The sequence below is a fragment of the Mya arenaria genome, chromosome 7 (assembly GCF_026914265.1).
Source record: "Mya arenaria isolate MELC-2E11 chromosome 7, ASM2691426v1".
Classification (NCBI taxonomy): domain Eukaryota; kingdom Metazoa; phylum Mollusca; class Bivalvia; order Myida; family Myidae; genus Mya; species Mya arenaria.
Window position 1 is genome coordinate 55,555,098 of NC_069128.1, and position 21,671 is coordinate 55,576,768.

A 21,671-nucleotide genomic window follows, 5' to 3' on the forward strand; every position below is an offset into this window, starting at 1 on the left:
TATCATGCATCATACAGTGACTTCCCATTTTGTTGAAAATCTTCCTCATTATCGATCGACGAAGTGGAAACGTCTAGTAATGCTGTATAGTTTTCAAATTTTGCGTTTTCATTGAAACGTTTGATCGGAGAGCTTTTACCAAGTCTCGGTATGATGCTAGAAAACCCAACACTAGCCTTGGGCAATGGACTTTTAACAGAAACGAGTGCATCAATAGCATTTTTAACAACCGTATCCCGTTTATCATGTTTCAGGTCAGTGGTACCTAAGTGAACACCCACTGAGTACACATTGTTTGGTGCTTAACTACTGTTCAAAATACGTTCGATCTCATCTAGTTTCGATCCCGATTTTGATAAGTTCAAAACATTGCCATCTGTTGTGTTAAGTCGGCACGTGTTTGAGTCACAAATCATTAGTTTTGGTAGAGTCAGGAGATTTGTGTAAGAGCACGGACTTCCGGTTTCGCAAGGCTCCACCCGCTGACTGTTCTCTGGTAATATGTTCTTGTTGCCAAGGTAGAGGCGTTTCAATCCCAGAATGCCGCGGATGACGGAGTCTGTGTGACCCGCTTACGTGCATACTTCCGGTGTTGGCGTGAAGAGGTTATCTGGAGCTGTATGGTTTGTGGGTCCAGCAGTTGTCCGTAGGTCGACAATCTGGTAGGGGGTTATCGTCCCCGCCGGCGTTGGACTCTTTGATGTGTAAGATCCATCCTCTGATGAAAAGTCTGAATTCTCCCGCTGTAAAGAGTCTCAACCCTTTATATCCGCCATATAGTTCCCGTAGAGATCCCTTGGGCACCTCATCTGGACCTTCCTTGCCACAGAAACGACAAAGAACATCTCGAAACTAAATTAGTAATTTTGGCTTAATACCTCATTAAATCAAGTGAGTACAGTCCCCTGTTCGAATTTTAAAGGCTTTTAAAGTCTACCCGGACAACTTTTGGTAACGATGACACAGGAGATCCTCTAATTTCGACATGTGCGATAGGTAGGATTCCTAAACTTTCATATGTAACCTTGGTAACTTGAATTCCATAGTTAAAAAACAGGTGGTTTTAAAGTTTAATTTTTATACGAAAAACTACAGAAACAAGTGTAGAAGCCCAAAGTTTAACTATGAAACCCGTTTAATGACACAGGGTAAACGCCAAAGACAAAGAACACAAAAACAAACAATTACAAACAAGAAACATTGAACAACAGCACACAACTACACAAACAAACCAGTGCATATTTACTATATAAAAACCAGGTGTGTTTATCAAGGATTGTAAGGTACCGCCTTAGAATGGTCAGTAAAATGTAAATTTATTGGGGGTTTAAACCAGTTTACGTGCACAAACCTCACTCTTATCCCAACAATTCTAATAAAGTAAAAACGTTAATGGAAAAACTTACTATTAACTTGAGAAAAACTTAATAATAATTAAATAATAATAAACTAAACCTCAAGTACTTTAATGATTAGGGATTCCAAATCTATCTGCAGACGAAGGAATACAATTCAGAGTACCGAATGCAAAACTTCACAATGATAACAACATTTGCCCTTTAAATTTACTATGTTAATACTAAAGGGAGTTTGAATATTGTCAGCACTTGCAGTTTGGATATATCTTCAACGCGTTATTGTCCTCATACTCCTGATATTGTCATTTTACCGAATAAACAGTTGTTACGTTAAACCAATTTTATTTTAAATACGGAGTAATGTAACGTTTTGATAACGTTGTTTAATGTTTAGTCCACAATTGGAGCGTTGGTGTTGGGGGTCGTGAAGCACTAGTAATCAGTGGTATCTTGCATGCAAATTGATCAGTCGAAAATAGAACATATGTGGAAATTATTTATTGGTGTCTGTCCTCAAAATCGACATACCTATAAATTACGCGGAAACTCACAAGTCGTTATGAACACGAACGTGTAAGCGAAATATTTTACTTATGGATAGTTTGATACCGTATCTTAGACATTTCCCATATACAGTGGTATTCGGTGAATAATTATATGAATTTTGGATACATGGATACCCTAATTATTTTGTTGTCACCAGAAATGGTTCAATGAGTAGAGCTTAGTGTATCATACCATCACAAATAGTACAAACATACGTTATTTACTTTGAAGGATTGCAAAATGAATTAATTAATTTAAATAAAACATTTTTGTTTACATACAAATGCTATTTTTATTTCATTTTGGGTTAGTTATTTAACATATAAGTAATCATTTAGAAATATCGACTAATGAGTATCCCCGACAAGACCGATGTTCCTTCGAGTTTCGTGTATTTGGTAAATTGAATACATACCGCAGTTGTTAACAAAATGCATGCAAATGTTGCACATAGACAAGGCAAATGCATTGCGTCAAAATACAGCGTAATTCTCCTCGCTTATGTGTGGTGCGTTGTAATTTTTGTTCAATGGTGATGTCAAACGAAACAAATAAGAAGCTGGCGTAGTTTCACGTAATACATCTCGAACACAGCGGCAGGATGAATTGTTATGACACCTCCCATATGACCACGCCCCCAGTTTAAAACAATAAATAATTCCAGGCTTATTAATAATGATTGGGGCACTGCTACTAGTGATAAGATGAAGACATCACACAGTTGACAATAGAAAGTGTGCAAAAGATGCACATAGACAGATTAAATGCATCGACGGCATTCAGTTGTATGATTTTCGCATTCATAAAACCTGAATATATAGCAAAACATTTCCATTGTTTTGTTCTGTATCTTGAAGAATTAATATATCATTTCGATGCGAAATATCATTAATAATTGATGTTAGCCATTTATACGAGTACAATTTCATGAATAGAACACTTTGTTGCCATTAAATTCATGAAAAATCACGTTTCAAATATCGCACAGCTCGTTAGCCTATCGCTTGTTACTGATTCCTTTAATATAAAATGTATAAAACTTGAATACAGTATTTTAAGGAAAAATCATTCACATTAACTTCATCTTATGAGCTTTCAGTCAATGAAGCACAATATCCCCCTCTACCCCCCCCCCCCCCCCCGACAGATGAAATTGAGAGATGTAGGTTCGCGGTATTCGTCTATCCGTTCGTCCGTCTGTCCGTTCGGAGAGATGACTATTTTACTAGTTTACATAACAAATAGTGAGACAAGTGTTATGCAGGCACAAGATTCCTCTATATCATCCTATTCTTATGACTGTGTTTTTAATTTGTCCGTCCGGAACTAATACTATGTAATTAATTCTAAGAAATTAATGCATCTTTCATGATGGTTTTCGAGGCTATGCACTGGATTGGAGCATTAACACAAGATATTTTTGTCATTTAATCAATAAAAGCTAAAACATGTTTCAGTTAACCGTCATTACCGTGCAATTCATAAGAAGCAATTATTAAAACTTCGATGCGTGTGTAAAACTATTGCCCAAGTTTCGAGGCGGATTCGTGGTCTAGTGGTAACACACTTTACTGTCAATTCTGAAGTCACAGGTTCGATTCCCCGCCGCACCACAAATATTCTTAGCAAACTTAACAAACATTTGCTACATGCTAAATGTAAATAATATCATAGTTCTATCATAGTCACACACAGGTCTTAGATCATTAGTTGCATTTGGTATTTTTTATCTGTAAGTAGCAATATGGGAACTTAGATCCATTTTAATAACAATCAGTATACACATATGACACAGTATTTACAAGTATAATGAATTTTATGATGAGCGCATGCATGTGACTTTATTAAGTTGTGACCAAGCCGGACAAGTGGGTTTTCTGCGGGTACTCCTGTTTCCCAAACAACACAAGACCAGACTCTCGCGCAACATCGTGCCAACAAGAGTGACTCAGTATAAGTTATCATAACTTTCTTTACAATCGTTGTAAATATATAATGTTGAAACTAAGAAATTGTGATTTTACATCGTCTCAACATCAGACAGGTTTAATACATGACATGCAATAATTCAAGATTTATTTGAAAGCGCGATAAAGATACGATCTCTTAATATCAACGTAACCGCTATTATAACATTTACTAATTAGTAATATATTAATAATTTAATAGAAGTAGTGATTTAAGGTTAAACTGGCTTTTAAGATATCCCATTTTACATCATTTATATAATTCAAGTTTTATAGATATAAATCACAAATAATTTTTTTTCAAGAACAAAACATTTTTAAAACAATCCCAGAAAGAGTTACATTAAAACACTGAGGTGAATAGATGGTAATGGGAGTCATGGCATCATTACGAGCATCAGTATGCTTTTAAAGAGAAATTAACCCCTTAACAAAAAGTGATTAGCCGCAACAACGATGCGAATTTAAAGTATGTATTGTTCATTTTGTGTCGTAATTTAGTTATTGTCTCTTTAATCAGAGCTATGTTTCTTGTCTGAATATTATAGGGCTTGTCCTTGTGTTTTGCATTGTATCATCACACGAAAACACACGTGCACACGAACATTCAATAACTGCAGCAGCCCTTCAATATATAATGAGATAAGTTATAACTTTAGCAGGGCACTATTGTTGACATTTGTATACCATCGTTGATCTATCACAGAAATGTAAACGTATTTTTGTGTATGCGTGTCTTGTGCTCCTAAACAGAGGTCTTTGTTTTATTTTGAAGTTTTCAGTGAATTCATGTAAATGCCGTCATATTCGCTCGACAAATAAACAGAGCTGAATTTCATTCCGTAGAATGATCGTCTCTAGGTATCCGTGAAGATAACTTGTAGCGATATGTATCAATTAAGTCCTAACAAACACAATACTTGAGGCCGAACTTTAGTTTGGTGCTCTTGTGTCGCACTTTGATAAGCACAGTGTCCGAAAAAAGCCTTTTTCAAAACGTTTTCTTGTAACTAGCTAATAGGCATTTCGCTATTATATTTGCCATAAACATAATTTGAAACCCAGCCTATTATATATAACATAAGTTGTATTCTTATTTTAAGTTATTGTTATAATAATAATAATAATAATAATAATAATAATAATAATAATAATAATAATAATAATTGTATTATTATTTGAAAAAAAACAATAACAAAAACTAAAATACAAGATGTTTTGTCTATTTCTATAATAAAACCCCCAGAATTGCACAGCATGATCCTCTGATCGGAGACCTAATAGAGAGCACAAGGCAATAAAGATAAAGATCAATATGTCAAGAAAATGTGTACTATACACGGATTGGGGGCGGGGTTGGGCCACTTAAAGGAGGCTTAAACTAGGCCTTTAACGCAATATGTGATAAAGAACACATTACAACACCTTCACTAATATAGCTGGTCACCATATGGCTTGTAACTGACAGCGCGTATCTAATGCACTTAGTATTAAAGCGCAATATTATATAACAAATGGTCAAAATACAGTTAATGCAATTCAAGAAATACACGTATAAAGTGTACAGCGAAATGTTTGCAATGCCTTTATATATATATGGCATATATACTTTCTCCTGCTCATGTTTTTTTGACATGTGCGTCTCTTATCAAATTCATTTGTAAACAATTATAGATGTTAACTTGTGAAGAGTCACGACTTCTAACGCGTGACATCTTTGTTTTGTTGAATGTGACAGTTCACCAAAGAGAAGGCTGTCTGCCGCAAAAAAATCATAAACACTAACATTATTATCTTTAATGAGAAATAGGGTATTTTTGAGATATGATATATACACTATCAGATTTTGTTTTATTTATTAATTTATATCCATCTTTATAGGCATTTTTATTATGTTTTTCATTATATCTTTGTATAATTGTTCAAAGAAAAGTATTTTCCCTTTTTTTCCGATATTTTATCATTATTTGCATGAATATATGTTTTTATTTTGACGTACAAATCTCATAACCACTTCTTTTGAAATAAAATTTGAACATTTCTACTGTTATTATTATATCTAAAACCAAAGATATAACTTAGGGGCCAAATTATATTTTGCCTCTCAGCTTAGTTTACCCGTTTAAAAATAGCGCATAATGGTTTCCCAGTTTATAGTGTGTATATTTAGCATGTGAAAGTCACGTGATTAGTGCATATACATGTACCGAAGCTATTTTGAGTTGACTGGGATTTACGTGGTAGACAAACCCAGTTAAATTTTGAATTGCAAAAATACGCAAAAACTTTGAAAGATACATTATTGCGTTTATTTTTATTTCATACCTATTAAATTTCCGTCTGAATTATTATATGATTTAAAAATAGAATATGCAAACCTGAAAAAAATCCGTATCACACACTGTGTTTTCTGAGTCTTTATCACAAAGTAGCCTAGTGCGCATGTGCAAAACTACTTTCACGTTACCAGTGTTAACAGTATTTGTTCGGTATAACAACATAAATACCAGATCCCGTGGAGGGTTCTATCATATAAAGTGACCCGAGAGAGTTTATGTCAACCAAGGCCGCATCTTCTCTATGGCATCTGATGTTTATATATTATATATTGACGGAATTAAATCCCTTTATTTGTCAATTGAATGGTTGAATATCAACCAGCGTTGGGATAATTCTCAACGCAGGCAATGTCGTGCTAGTTCTCCATTAAAATGAACTTAATGCTCTCGCATATTTAAATCAGCACTTTCACAGATTCATTTTTGACACCTTTTTTTCTTGGAATGAGCCAATTTTTAAGTAAATGTCTGAAAACCAGTGATTTAAGATTGCTGACGAAAGAGCAGATCGCAATGTTCATATTTACGTTTTACGCTTTAAGAAAAGTGAAACTTTCGGCAGTTTATCAAACAATTGAGATATGTTGTATCGTGAGTTGTTTTATATAAATGAATTGAAGACACTGATGCAAAAATGAGCTGATTTTGAGACCACAAAATGTCAAAACTGTCAATTTGTGAGAGTGCAGCTTTAATAGAATACCTTAGATCTAAAACGTGCCAGTTGCGCTCGCAACAGAGCCACCCACAGGGATTACGATGGCAGAATTAATAGCTGATGTGCCCATTCCTAGAACTACATTCTATTGTTTTATTCGAGAAAGATCCATCCGTTTTTTGTATGTCTCATATGTTTTTTATACGGTTAAGAACAAAGCTGACCACAGGCTATCAATAGAAATAGGAAATTGGAACACATCACCAATCCATGTAAGCAAATGTGAATCATGCAACAAACTAGTTGACAAATTTCATTCTTTATTTGAATATCTGTTTTATTACAATGGCTGAAAGCAGTATATTAAATAATACTTTACAGACATCAATAAATAGTTAAACTGAAGGAAATGTCAAATACGAAATATAATATATATGTTTTTAATCTCTGTACAATAACAGATCTGTTTACAATGGCGGCTCTGTGTGCAATAACAGCTCTATGTACAATGGCAGCTATAAGTACAATGGTAGCTCTGTGTACAATGGTAGCTCTGTGTACAATGTCAGATCTGTGTACAATGGCAGCTATAAGTACAATGGCAGCTCTGTGTACAATAACAGCTATATGTACAAAGGCAGCTATAAGTACAATGGCAGCTCTGTGTACAATAACAGCTCTATGTACAATGGCAGCTCTATGTACAATGGCAGCTATAAGTACAATGGCAGCTCTGTGTACAATAACAGCTCTATGTACAATGGCAGCTATAAGTACAATGGCAGCTCTATGTACAATGGCAGCTCTGTGTACAATGGTAGCTCTGTGTACAATGTCAGATCTGTGTACAATGGAAGATTTGTGAACAATGGAAGATATGTGTACAATGGCAGCTTTGTGTACAATGGTAGCTCTGTGTTCAATGTCAGATCTGTGTACAATGCAAGATATGTGTACAATGGCAGCTTTGTGTACACTCGAAGCTCCGTGTACAATGGCAGTTCTATGTACAATGACAGGTCTGTGTACAATGACAGCTCCGTGTACAATGTCAGGTCTGTGTACAATGACAGGTCTGTGTACAATGACAGATCCGTGTACAATGGCAGGTCTGTGTACAATGACATCTCTATGTAAAATTGCAGCTCTGTGTTCGATGGCAGCTCTATGACACCCCTCCAAATGAAGAAGATACAGAAGATGCTAATTGACGACGAATCAGCTCTAAAACTTAGACATGCTTCAAAACAAAGACGAGAACTGAGGGCAATAGTGAAACCACCAAGTAGAGTTACTGTTGAGAGACAAACGAGTAGGTACTGTGACAAAATAGTCAGCTGAGTAGAACAAAGAGGTAGAGAGAGAGATATATATTCAGAAAATACAGGAGATCTGATACAGAGAAGAGATGATGATGATGATGATGATGATGATGATGATGATGATGATGATAATGATGATGATGATGATGATGATGATGATGATGATGATGATGATGATGATGATGATGATGATGATGATGATGATGATGATGAGCGATATTCATACCATATGAGTCAGAAGGTGGCGAGACAACAGGACTCATTGACACAGTTAGAGAAATAAATCAGGGAGTGTAAAAACTATTGATACTTCCATCCCACAGAAATTAATAGATACAGTATTAAAATATTTGTATTGGATATCACGCTTTGACGATTTATGTGTAAATTGGGCGATTTTACTGTTTTTACTGTTTAAAACAAAATTAAATGAAATGCATTGCGCGTGATCGCTTTTCTTTGGAGGGAGTAATAAGAGGTTAAAGATGGAAATTACGAATACATTTCTTAATTTTAAATTTTGATTTTTTTTGTGTATTGGTGTATATGCCTAGACCTAAGATGTCATGTAAGTACATTTGGTTGTCCGGTCCACTTCTCACCAAGGATAACCGGGTTCGATTCCCGGCCTGGGCGCATGCGAGGTTAGTTGGTGGTCACCAAGCCGGGCAATTGGGTGTCCTCCGGGTACTCCGGTTTCCACCACATCACAAGACCACACTTTCGCATAAAAACGTGCCAACGAGAGTGATTAATATAATGTTGTAATAACTTGTTTCACAATCGTTGAAAAATAAATAAGTTAAAACTACATGGCAAGACGTCTTTTCTCTAGAGCTTGTCTGAATATTGCCAATTTGCTATTTTTAAAGCTGCACTCCCGCAGAGTTGCCGTTTTGACAACTTTTCTTTTTTTTGTCTTGGAATAACCCAATCTTTGCGTAAATATCAGCTTACCAGGGATATAAGACTGCTGACAAAAGATCAGATCGAAGATTTTCATATTTACATTCGAAAATTAATGTATTCTGGCTAAATGCGTTACTAACGGTTTAAGAAAAATGCATAAAACATCAATTTCTGAACTTAAATATGAAAATCTGCGATCTGATTTTTTGTCAGCAGTCTAATATCACTGGTTTCCATGCATTTTTGAATAAATTGGCTCTTTCCAAGACAAAAAAATAAAAAAAAAGTTGTCAAAAGGTTCAATCTGTGAGAGTGCAGCTTTAATGTCGGTTGCTTGCTTCTTCTAAGGGGAGTTCAGATCATTTTTGTGGTTGAAGTTAACCCAGAAATGGTCTCCATTGACTTTTCTTCTTATATATATATGTATATGACCTTATATGACCTTTAACGATAAGTGGCGTAATTTGGGCTGAATGTCTAGTCATGCAAGATTTATGGTGCTAATTGATGATGTCGGATGGTGTTTAAAAAGTATTCTATATTGGTATGGATTTAAATCAATATCTTATATTGTTTATAATGCATTGTGTGGTATTTGGTGACGGTTTGGTGAAGTGTCTATTTTTTTATGGAAGTATTCGGTATAGCGGCTGTTTTGCGTAATGTTATTTTTGCATGTTGGTGACAACATTTATCATGGTTTGTAGCAGCAACCACCATTTTGACTTACACCAGTGAGATAGTTGTGTGACGGATGCGGGGACACTCTGTTCCATAGACATGTTAGTGTTGTTGTTGTAGTTGTTATGTATTTCTTTGAATACCGTTCAATTGAGTACCGTGTATGTTAATTTAACTTTAACACGGATCACTAAACACGAATTTTCTAACAAAACCCATCACATTCGAAAAATGTTGGACATAATCAGAACATCGAGATAACCGAGTTAGACAGCGCGTTTAGACTATATTTAGTACTGTTTAAGTTATGCATTTCAGTGTTTCAACAAAGTTATTATATAAAAGTTACAGTTCGGACCTTTGTATAATCATGTAGACTGCACATACGTAAAAGGACATAGTCAATATATTGGGCATTCGACCTTGTTATTTCACATTATTGAGAATATCTAAATATGTGCCTAAAATAAGAGAATTACATTAACATATGCATTCTAGCTCTTCTAAACTGAGTGAATTCTGTGCTTCACGTTTGTATGAATATATCCGTTACTCTGTTATCGTCATTTCCTATAACTCATTCATCAGCTCCCTGAATACATTTCAACCGAAAGATTTAGTCCCCGGAAGCAAAAAAGTTATGTTTCATATGCCATGCTTCAATTTGGCTTATTGGGTGACGCCATAATTATGTATAATTATTTGATGTGCCTAACACTTTAGATCTGATTAGAAAACAAGACAGCTTTGATGAATATTGTGAAAATCTAAGGCATTTTGGCTCAAGGGCAAATTACACCAATTTGGAAGTGCCTACTCATTGTTACATGTCTAGTTTCTTTAAATTAACACATGACCGTGAATCAAAGCATGTTTATACCATCTTGAACCAATGGCTACCTTCCATATTTATAGGTTTTGAAGCTGAATGGTTTGTGATTTCAAAAACAGGCTGACCGTGCTAGATTTACTTGATCTACTTTTTGTTTTTTCTATAGTTTTTCACATAAATTTTGAGAAGGATTGCAAAATGGTTTATGTAACGTCTTATTTAATTTAATTAAAAGAACAAAGCTACAAATGTTATCAATATTTTATTTTGGGTTAGTTATTTAAAATATTAGTAATCATTAAGAAATACCCTTTCAAATCCAATCAACATTATCGTCACCAGGTATCAGTATGGCAAATGGAACGATAAAACGAACATCACATTTATTCATCCGATGTCTGAAATGTCAGAAACATTTATATTACACTGATTAAAACAGGTTCTCATTTATAACATTTTGCCGTGATTTATAAACCACCGAATTGACTTTAATAAACTCATTAAAAATGATTGATATTATTTCGTATTATATAGATACTCCGATTACTTCTTATAGTTTGGCTTTCGACCTCACGTCAAATTGGTCTCTCACACACAAACATACAACAATGTTTTTGATTAGAACCATAACAATTTCGCTGTCTCCATTTCGCGCCGTTCACAATAATACAATTCGTCTTAAACAATGGAGTTGTGTCAAACAAAGGAAGTGAGTAGTTCCACGGTTCTCCGGATATCCAGCTGAACCTTTCATCGGTTCTATCGCGTCGTGCACCTATCCAGTAGGGGGACCCGGGGGCGAGATAAATAAACTGCTCCAAGATAAAATCGTCTTCGTCTTTGTCAGATATTGACGCAACAAATGCTCCCATGTCTGCGCATATCTTTTGTGCCATGTTCCCATTTCGAAAGTAATTCTGAAACAAATAGCACGAATGCCCAAAGTGAAGCCATCCGTTTTCACATGGTCCTCTAAGTTGATGTGAAATCGCATATATTGCCAAACCCGGCTGTGCTGACCACCTTTCAACGCCGAGTGTGTCCTGAACGAGCAAATCACATATCGGACGGTTTTTACAGAAGCGTATGGTTTCACTGCACTGCGAAGATCCTGCATATTGAGAACAAAGACCTATGCAATTCACAACTGAGCGTGCCGAAACACTCTTAATGATTATCCCCGACAAGACCGATGTTCCTTCGAGTTTCGTGTATTTTGTAAATTGAATGCATACCGCAGTTGTTAACAAAAGGCATGCAAATGTTGCACATAGACAAGGCAAATGCATTGCGTCAAAATACAGCGTAATTCTCCTCGCTTATGTGTGGTGCGTTGTAATTTTTGGTTACGTCAAACGAAACAAATAAGAAGCTGGCGTAGTTTCACGTAATACATCTCGAACACAGGGGCAGGGTGAATTGTTATGACACCTCCCATATGACCACGCCCCCAGTTTAAAACAATAAATAATTCCAGGCTTATTAATAATGATTGGGGCACTGCTACTAGTGATAAGATGAAGACATAACACAGTTGGCAATAGAAAGTGTGCAAAAGATGCACATAGACAGATTAAATGCATCGACGGCATTCAGTTGTATGATTTTCGCATTCATAAAACCTGAATATATAGCAAAACATTTCCATTGTTTTGTTCTGTATCTTGAAGAATTAATATATCATTTCGATGCGAAATATCATTAATAATTGATGTTAGCCATTTATACGAGTACAATTTCATACATATAACACTTTGTTGCCATTAAATTGATGATAAATCACGTTTTAAATATCGCAAAGCTCGTTAGCCTATCGCTTGCTACTGATTCCTTTAATATAAATGTATAAAACTTGAATACAATATTTTAAGGAAAAATCATTCACATTAACTTCATCTTATGAGCTTTCAGTCAATGAAGCACAATATCCCCCTCCAACCCTCCCCCCCCCCCCCCCGATAGATGAAATTGAGAGATGTAGGTTCGCGGTATTCGTCTTTCCGTTCGTCCGTCTGTCAGTTCGGAGAGATGACTATTTTACTAGTTTACATAACAAATAGTGAGACAAGTGTTATGCAGGCACAAGATTCCTCTTTATCATCCTATTCTTATGACTGTGTTTTTAATTTGTCCGTCCGGAACTAATACTATGTAATTAATTCTAAGAAATAAATGCATCTTTCATGATGGTTTTCGAGGCTATGCACTGGATTGGAGCATTGACACAAGATTTTTTTGTCATTAAATCAATAAAAGCTAAAACATCTTTCAGTTAACAGTCATTATCGTGCAATTCATAAGAATCAATTATTAAAACTTCGATGCGTGTGTAAAACTATTGCCCAAGTTTCGAGGCGGATCCGTGGTCTAGTGGTAACACACTTTACTGTCAATTCTAAAGTCACAGGTTCAATTCCCCAACGCACCACAAAAATTCTTAGCAAACTTAACAAACATTTGCTACATGCTAAATGTAAATAATATCATAGTTCTATCATAGTCACACACAGGTCTTAGATTATTAGTTGCATTTGTTATTTTTTTTATCTGTAAGTAGCAATATGGGGACTTAGATCCATTTTAATAGCAATCAGTATACACATATGACACAGTATTTACAAGTATAATGAATTTTGTGATGAGCGCATGTGACTTTATTAAGTTGTGACCAAGCCGGACAAGTGGGTTTTCTGCGGGTACTCCTGTTTCCCAAACAACACAAGACCAGACTCTCGCGCAGCATCGTGCCAACAAGAGTGACTCAGTATAAATTTTCATAACTTTCTTTACAATCGTTGTAAATATATAAAGTTGAAACTAAGAAATTGTGATTTTACAGTGTCTCAACATCAGACAGGTTTAATACATGACATGCAATCATTCAAGATTTATTTGAAAGCGCGATAAAGATACGATCTCATAATATCAACGTAACAGCTATTATAACATTCACTAATTAGTAATATATTAATAATTTAATAGAAGTAGTGATTTAAGGTTAAAATGGCTTTTAAGATATCCCATTTTATATCATTTATATCATTCAAGTTTTATAGATATAAATCACAAATATTTTTTTTTCAAGAACAAAACTTTTAGAAACAATCCCAGAAAGAGTTACATTAAAACATTGAGGTGAATAGATGGTAACGGGAGTCATGGCATCATTACGAGCATCAGTATGCTTTTAAAGAGAAATTAACCCCTTAACAAAAAGTGATTAGCCGCTACAACGATGCGAATTTAAAGTATGTATTGTTCATTTTGTGTCTCTCGTAAGATGCCATTTAGTTATTGTCGCTTTAATCAGGGGTTTTGTTTCTTGTCTGAATATTATAGGGCGTGTCCTTGTGTTTTGCATTGTATCATCACACGAAAACTCACGTGCACACGAACATTCAATAACTGCAGCAGCCCTTCAATATATAATGAGATAAGTTATAACTTTAGCAGGGCACTATTGTTGACATTTGTATACCATCGTTGATCTATCACAGAAATGTAAACGTATGTTTGTGTATGCAGTGTCTCGTGCTCCTAAACAGAGGTCTTCGTTTTATTTTGAAGTTTTCAGTGAATTCATGTAAATGCCGTCATATTCGCTCGACAAATAAACAGAGCTGAATTTCATTCCGTAGAATGTTCGTGTCTAGGTATCCGTGAAGATAACTTGTAGCGATATGTATCAATTTAGTCTTAACAAACACAATACTTGAGGCCGAACTTTAGTTTGGTGCTCTTGTGTCGCACTCTGATAAGCACAGTGTCCGAAAAAAGCCTTTTTCAAAACGTTTTCTTGTAACTAGCTAATAGGCATTTCGCTATTATATTTGCCATAAACATCATTTGAAACCCAGCCTAGTATATATAACATAAGTTTTATTCTCATTTTAAGTTATTGTTATAATAATAATAATAATAATAATAATAATAATAATAATAATAATAATAATAATAATAATAATAATATTATTATTTGAAAAAAACAACAACAACAAAAACTAAAAGACAAGATGTTTTGTCTATTTCTATAATAAAACCCCCAGAATTGCACAGCATGATACTCTGATCGGAGACCTGATAGACAGCACAAGGCAATACAGACAAGAAAGACCATTGATGCAAAGCATCAAAGGGCGCCGTTTAATAGTTTATGCACTTGTTATATGTTGAAAAACAAGGAATGTCAAGGCCAACAAGCATATTATGGTGTATTGAACCGCATCTATGAAATTCTCAAAATGTTTGTAGTTTTCTGCATGACAACATAGGCAAAAGCATTGAATTTTTCAAGTTGAACATTTCATTAGGGGTGGGGTACATTAATGAACACGACAGAATTAGGGTGCTTGTGCACTGTACTTTTTGTCATTGCCACATACCCATATACCAAGTTTTATTTCAATACCATAAGTAGTTTTAAAGTAATGCTCTGGTCAAGAAAAAGCGGCAAAGGGCAATAATTATGTAATTAGCTTAAAAACAGCTATAGTCATTGTGCACTGCACTTCCTCTCGTTGTGCTAAATACCATTGAATGATGTTTAATGAAATTCCAAAAAAGTAGTTTTCTAGTTATGCTCTGGACAGGAAAAGATACAAAGGGAATAACTCTTGCAATACGCTGAAATAGAGTTATTGTTCATGTACACTGCAGTTCTAATCATATAGGGGGAGGGGGCAACGTCACCATGCTGGAATGACAACTTGTAGGGAAGAATAAGTTACCTCATTCATCATGAAGAAGTGATATGAAATAACAATTCAACAATTTGTGTAGTACTTTAATAAACATTATTATTTCGTCCAAAAGTTGCAAACATAAATAGAACATAATTATTGAACTGTAAAGTTGCAAACATAAATAGAACATAATTATTGAACTGTTATATAAAAAGTGAACATTGTTTACTAGATGAAATGAATTTATAACATAACATGCCTTGTTTTTAGCTGTTTAATAATACTAATGTTAATTTCTTCATTTACATAGTAAAGAAGAGTAGAAAATGGATGTTTTAGTTGATATTAACACAAAAACAGCATGTGTCTTATTGGACAATGGCATTTTTTTCAAATATGATAAAAATAACGCATTCAAACTGAATATGTATCAGACTATGTATGAAGGAAATAATACTGTTTCTATTTTTCACAAAGGTTTTGAAATACAACAATGCACATATAAGCATAAATAGGCCAAATATGCAAAAAAAATAATAGTAAACAATGTGTGAAAGTGATACTGAACACTTAAAATAATGTCTTTGTGCATTAAATGAATATATACCAGAAAAGCAATACTAAATCAAGTCCAAAATGTATAATAACATGAAGAACACCCCTTTATGAATATCTTCATAACAAATCAGAGTACATGTAAACAATAATTATTTATATCATTAGTATCAAATGTGTCCAGTTTAAAGTGTGTTTTCATTTGCATTAAATTACATTGTAATATATACCAGAAAAGCAATTATAAAATCCTTAAATGTACAAGAAACTGAAGACAATAAAGAATAACACCCATTTATGAATATCTCCAAAACAAATCAGAGGTCACGTATATATAAAACAATAATCATTGGTATAATTAGTATCAAATGTGTCTAGTTTTGTGTGTCTGTTCATTATCTTTAAATGAGCATCTTTAAAGTGAAACTCTTATTTGAAATCAATACATATAATTGTATATATAACACACATCAAATTGAGTGAAAAAACAATAACTACTTACTAAATAATGCATTTACTGAAATATTGTTTACTGATAACAAGCTTGTCACCCTGTTTATAATAGCAGAATGCATGACAAATATTAAATGATCAATTGGTGATTGCTAAAAGATTTACTGTGGTCTACTATAGTATCACAAGGCAGAAATACCATGTTTTAAGTTCATTCTTATTAGCAAATTGAACTTCTTCATTAGAAACATTGTTGTTGACATCTATCAACCCATTTTGAAAAATGAAAACAATAATATTAATTATCATAAGTCTTATTGGGGAGTAAGAGTGCATCTTTAAAAATAGTGTGTGTGTTTTTTCACTTAAATATGTAACAATTCAATTTGACAAATGAGACAAAAGTTAGGAAATAGAAGTAGTTATTGTACATAAAACAAAACATCAACACAATTTGACAAAGCTCAATATAACAGGAAATCTATATTATGAAAACACAAATCCTTAAAGGCCATAATTATTAGAACTGAATTAAGGTATAAGTAATACACACTTTTATAAAGCTTTTACGGTCAACATAGTTATTATCATGGTACACTATGGGACTTTTATCCAAATTTTGAAGATATTTTACTGTTAATTAAAAATATTTTGTCTTTATTTGATTTTTTTCACATTTATATCAGAGATTATGAAATAAACACAACAGTTTCTGGTAAACTAAACTTCAGTTAACAGAAAAATTACGTTCAACCGAACATATTATTGATACACATGGAAAAAAAATCATTTTGATTGATCTTGTGAGTCTTCGGAACAGAGCAGTATTTCGATGTTTGAAAATATATAGCAGTTTTATAAATTCATAAAAAATAGTTAATAATAAGACAACCTGCTGAAATCATTTAAATATTTTCTATGATGTCTAATGAACAATTCAAAAGACAATTTATGATAGTTTACCGTTCAGTTTTGAAGAAAATATACATAATGTCATGTAACTATACATTTTTATAACTAATAAAATGCTTAAAAATCAACCTTTTTCTTGTAAAAAGCTCAATTGGACTTATTCATAAAATGTAATCATTCAAATAAATGAATTTTACTTATGATACTAACTCAGAATTCAGATTTAAAAACAATGAATGAACTTTTAAATTAAAATATGTAAAGAAACAAGAACACTAAGTAGGCGGTAATGCCCCTCCAAAAATGTCAGAGTGAAAGTTCTCAACTAATGTCTTTTTAATATTATAACATGTAAATAGTCTCTGCTGGTAATCGATGTCTATTTGTTTTATTTAGTCAATGGTATTCTAACATTTAGAACTTTTCACAATAATTCTTCACTCTTCAACATTTGAAGTTTGGTTTGTTCCCATGCGTTTGTACTTGTAGTGTCTGCACAGATGAAAATTACTCAATGCTGAGTCAATGCTGATTTAACAGGTCTTTACCCATCTAGAATGTTTAGTGCTGTAAAAGAAAAAAAAGTACTTTCTAACTAATTTGTATAGATAATAATACTGCCATACATATGCAAAATAAAATATAAACAGTTTAATATTTCTCAACATTATCTAAAAACAACAACGATAAGCTGATACATACATGTATATAATATAAAGAAAATTACTAAATTTATCTATAAAATTCATCATCACCACCACCATCACCACCACCACAACCACTGGATTATTGAAAACAGTGAGTTTATAAAACAACAAACACCAACTTTCGGCAGTTTATCAAACAATTGAGATATGTTGTATCGTGAGTTATTTTATATGAATGAATTGAAGACACTGATGCAAAAATGAGCTGATTTTGAGACCACAAAATGTCAAAACTGTCAATATGTGAGAGTGCAGCTTTAATAGAATACCTTAGATCTAAAACGTGCCAGTTGCGCTCGCAACAGAGCCACCCACAGGGATTACGATGGCAGAATTAATAGCTGATGTGCCCATTCCTAGAACTACATTCTATTGTTTTATTCGAGAAAGATCCATCCGTTTTTTGTATATCTCATATGTTTTTTATACAGTTAAGAACAAAGCTGACCACAGGCTATCAATAGAAATAGGAAATTGGAACACATCACCAATCCATGTAAGCAAATGTGAATCATGCAACAAACTAGTTGACAAATTTCATTCTTTATTTGAATATCTGTTTTATTACAATGGCTGAAAGCAGTATATAAAATAATACTTTACAGACATCAATAAATAGTTACCCTGAAGGAAATGTCAAATACGAAATATAATATATATGTTTTTAATCTGTGTACAATAACAGATCTGTTTACAATGGCGGCTGTGTGTGCAATAACAGCTCTATGTACAATGGCAGCTCTGTGTACAATGGTAGCTCTGTGTACAATGTCAGATCTGTGTACAATGGCAGCTCTGTGTACAATGTCAGATCTGTGTACAATGGCAGCTCTGTGTACAATGTCAGATCTGTGTACAATGGCAGCTATAAGTACAATGGCAGCTCTGTGTACAATGGTAGCTCTGTGTACAATGTCAGCTCTGTGTACAATGGCAGCTCTGTGTACAATGTCAGATCTGTGTACAATGGCAGCTATAAGTACAATGGCAGCTCTGTGTACAATAACAGCTATATGTACAAAGGCAGCTATAAGTACAATGGCAGCTCTGTGTACAATAACAGCTCTATGTACAATGGCAGCTCTTTGTACAATGGCAGCTATAAGTACAATGGCAGCTCTGTGTACAATAAAAGCTCTATGTACAATGGCAGCTATAAGTACAATGGCAGCTCTATGTACAATGGCAGCTCTGTGTACAAGGGTAGCTCTGTGTACAATGTCAGATCTGTGTACAATGGAAGATTTGTGAACAATGGAAGATATGTGTACAATGGCAGCTTTGTGTACAATGGTAGCTCTGTGTTCAATGTCAGATCTGTGTACAATGCAAGATATGTGTACAATGGCAGCTTTGTGTACACTCGAAGCTCCGTGTACAATGGCAGTTCTATGTACAATGACAGGTCTGTGTACAATGACAGCTCCGTGTACAATTACAGGTCTGTGTACAATGACAGGTCTGTGTACAATGACAGATCCGTGTACAATGGCAGGTCTGTGTACAATGACATCTCTATGTAAAATTGCAGCTCTGTGTTCGATGGCAGCTCTATGAACAACGGCAGCTCCGTGTACAATTGCAGAATTATGTACAATGGAAGACTTATTTTTGCACTTAGTGAAAACTTGTTTTCTTAGTTGGGGTGATACTCGTGCCAAGCTTGTCGGATTTTTATGATTCAGAAGATTTCGGGTATTATTATCAAAATGTAGATGTAGGACTAGATAAGACCGATTACAAAATATAAAAGCTAGGTTAGAGGTTAGAAAACACCCCCTCCAAATGAAGAAGATACAGAAGATGCTAATTGACGACGAATCAGCTCTAAAACTAAGACATGCTTCAAAAGAAAGACGAGAACTGAGGGCAATAGTGAAACCACCAAGTAGAGTTACTGTTGAGAGACAAACGAGTAGGTACTGTGACAAAATAGTCAGCTGAGTAGAACAAAGAGGTAGAGAGAGAGATATATATTCAGAAAATACAGGAGATCTGATACAGAGAAGAGATGATGATGATGATGATGATGATGATGATGATGATGATGATGATGATGATGATGATGATGATGATGATGAGCGATATTCGATTCATACCATATGAGTCAGAAGGTGGCGAGACAACAGGACTCATTGACACAGTTAGAGAAATAAATCAGGGAGTGTAAAAACTATTGATACTTCCATCCCACAGAAATTAATAGATACAGTATTAAAATATTTGTATTGGATATCACGCTTTGACGATTTATGTGTAAATTGGGCGATTTTACTGTTTTTACTGTTTAAAACAAAATTAAATGAAATGCATTGCGCGTGATCGCTTTTCTTTGGAGGGAGTAATAAAAGGTTAAAGATGGAAATTACGAATACATTTCTTAATTTTAAATTTTGATTTTTTTTGTGTATTGGTGTATATGCCTAGACCTAAGATGTCATGTAAGTACATTTGGTTGTCCGGTCCACTTCTCACCAAGGATACCCGGGTTCAATTCCCGGCCTGGGCGCATGCGAGGTTAGTTGGTGGTCACCAAGCCGGGCAAGTGGGTGTCCTCCGGGTACTCCGGTTTCCACCACATCACAAGACCACACTTTCGCATAAAAACGTGCCAACGAGAGTGATTAATATAATGTTGTAATAACTTGTTTCACAATCGTTGAAAAATAAATAAGTTAAAACTACATGGCAAGACGTCTTTTCTCTAGAGCTTGTCTGAATATTGCCAATTTGCTATTTTTAAAGCTGCACTCCCGCAGAGTTGCCGTTTTGACAACTTTTTTTTATTTTTTGTCTTGGAATAACCCAATCTTTGCGTAAATATCAGCTTACCAGGGATATAAGACTGCTGACAAAAGATCAGATCGAAGATTTTCATATTTACATTCGAAAATTAATGTTTTCTGGCTAAATGCGTTACTAACGGTTTAAGAAAAATGCATAAAACAACAATTTCTGAACTTAAATATGAAAATCTGCGATCTGATTTTTTGTCAGCAGTCTAATATCACTGGTTTCCATGCATTTTTGAATAAATTGGCTCTTTCCAAGACAAAAAATAAAAAAAAAGTTGTCAAAATGTTCAATCTGTGAGAGTGCAGCTTTAATGTCGGTTGCTTGCTTCTTCTAAGGGGAGTTCAGATCATTTTTGTGGTTGAAGTTAACCCAGAAATGGTCTCCATTGACTTTTCTTCTTATATATATATGTATATGACCTTATATGACCTTTAACGATAAGTGGCGTAATTTGGGCTGAATGTCTAGTCATGCAAGATTTATGGTGCTAATTGACGATGTCGGATGGTGTTTAAAAAGTATTCTATATTGGTATGGATTTCAATCAACATTGTTTATAATGCATTGTGTGGTATTTGTTGACGGTTTAGTGAAGTATCTATATTTTCATGGAAGTATTCGGTATAGCGGCTGTTTTGCGTAATGTTATTTTTGCATGTTGGTGACAATATTTATCATGGTTTGTAGCAGCAACCACCATTTTGACCTACACCAGTAAGATAGTTGTGTGACGGATGCGGGGACACTCTGTTCCATAGACATGTTAGTGTTGTTGTTGTATTTCTTTGAATACCGTTCAATTGAGTACCGTGTATGTTAATCTAACTTAAACACGGATCACTAAACACGAATTTTCTAACTAAACCCATCACATTCGAAAAAAGTTTGACATAGTCAGAACATCGAGATAACCGAGTTAGACAGCGAGTTTAGACTCTATTTAGTACTGTTTAA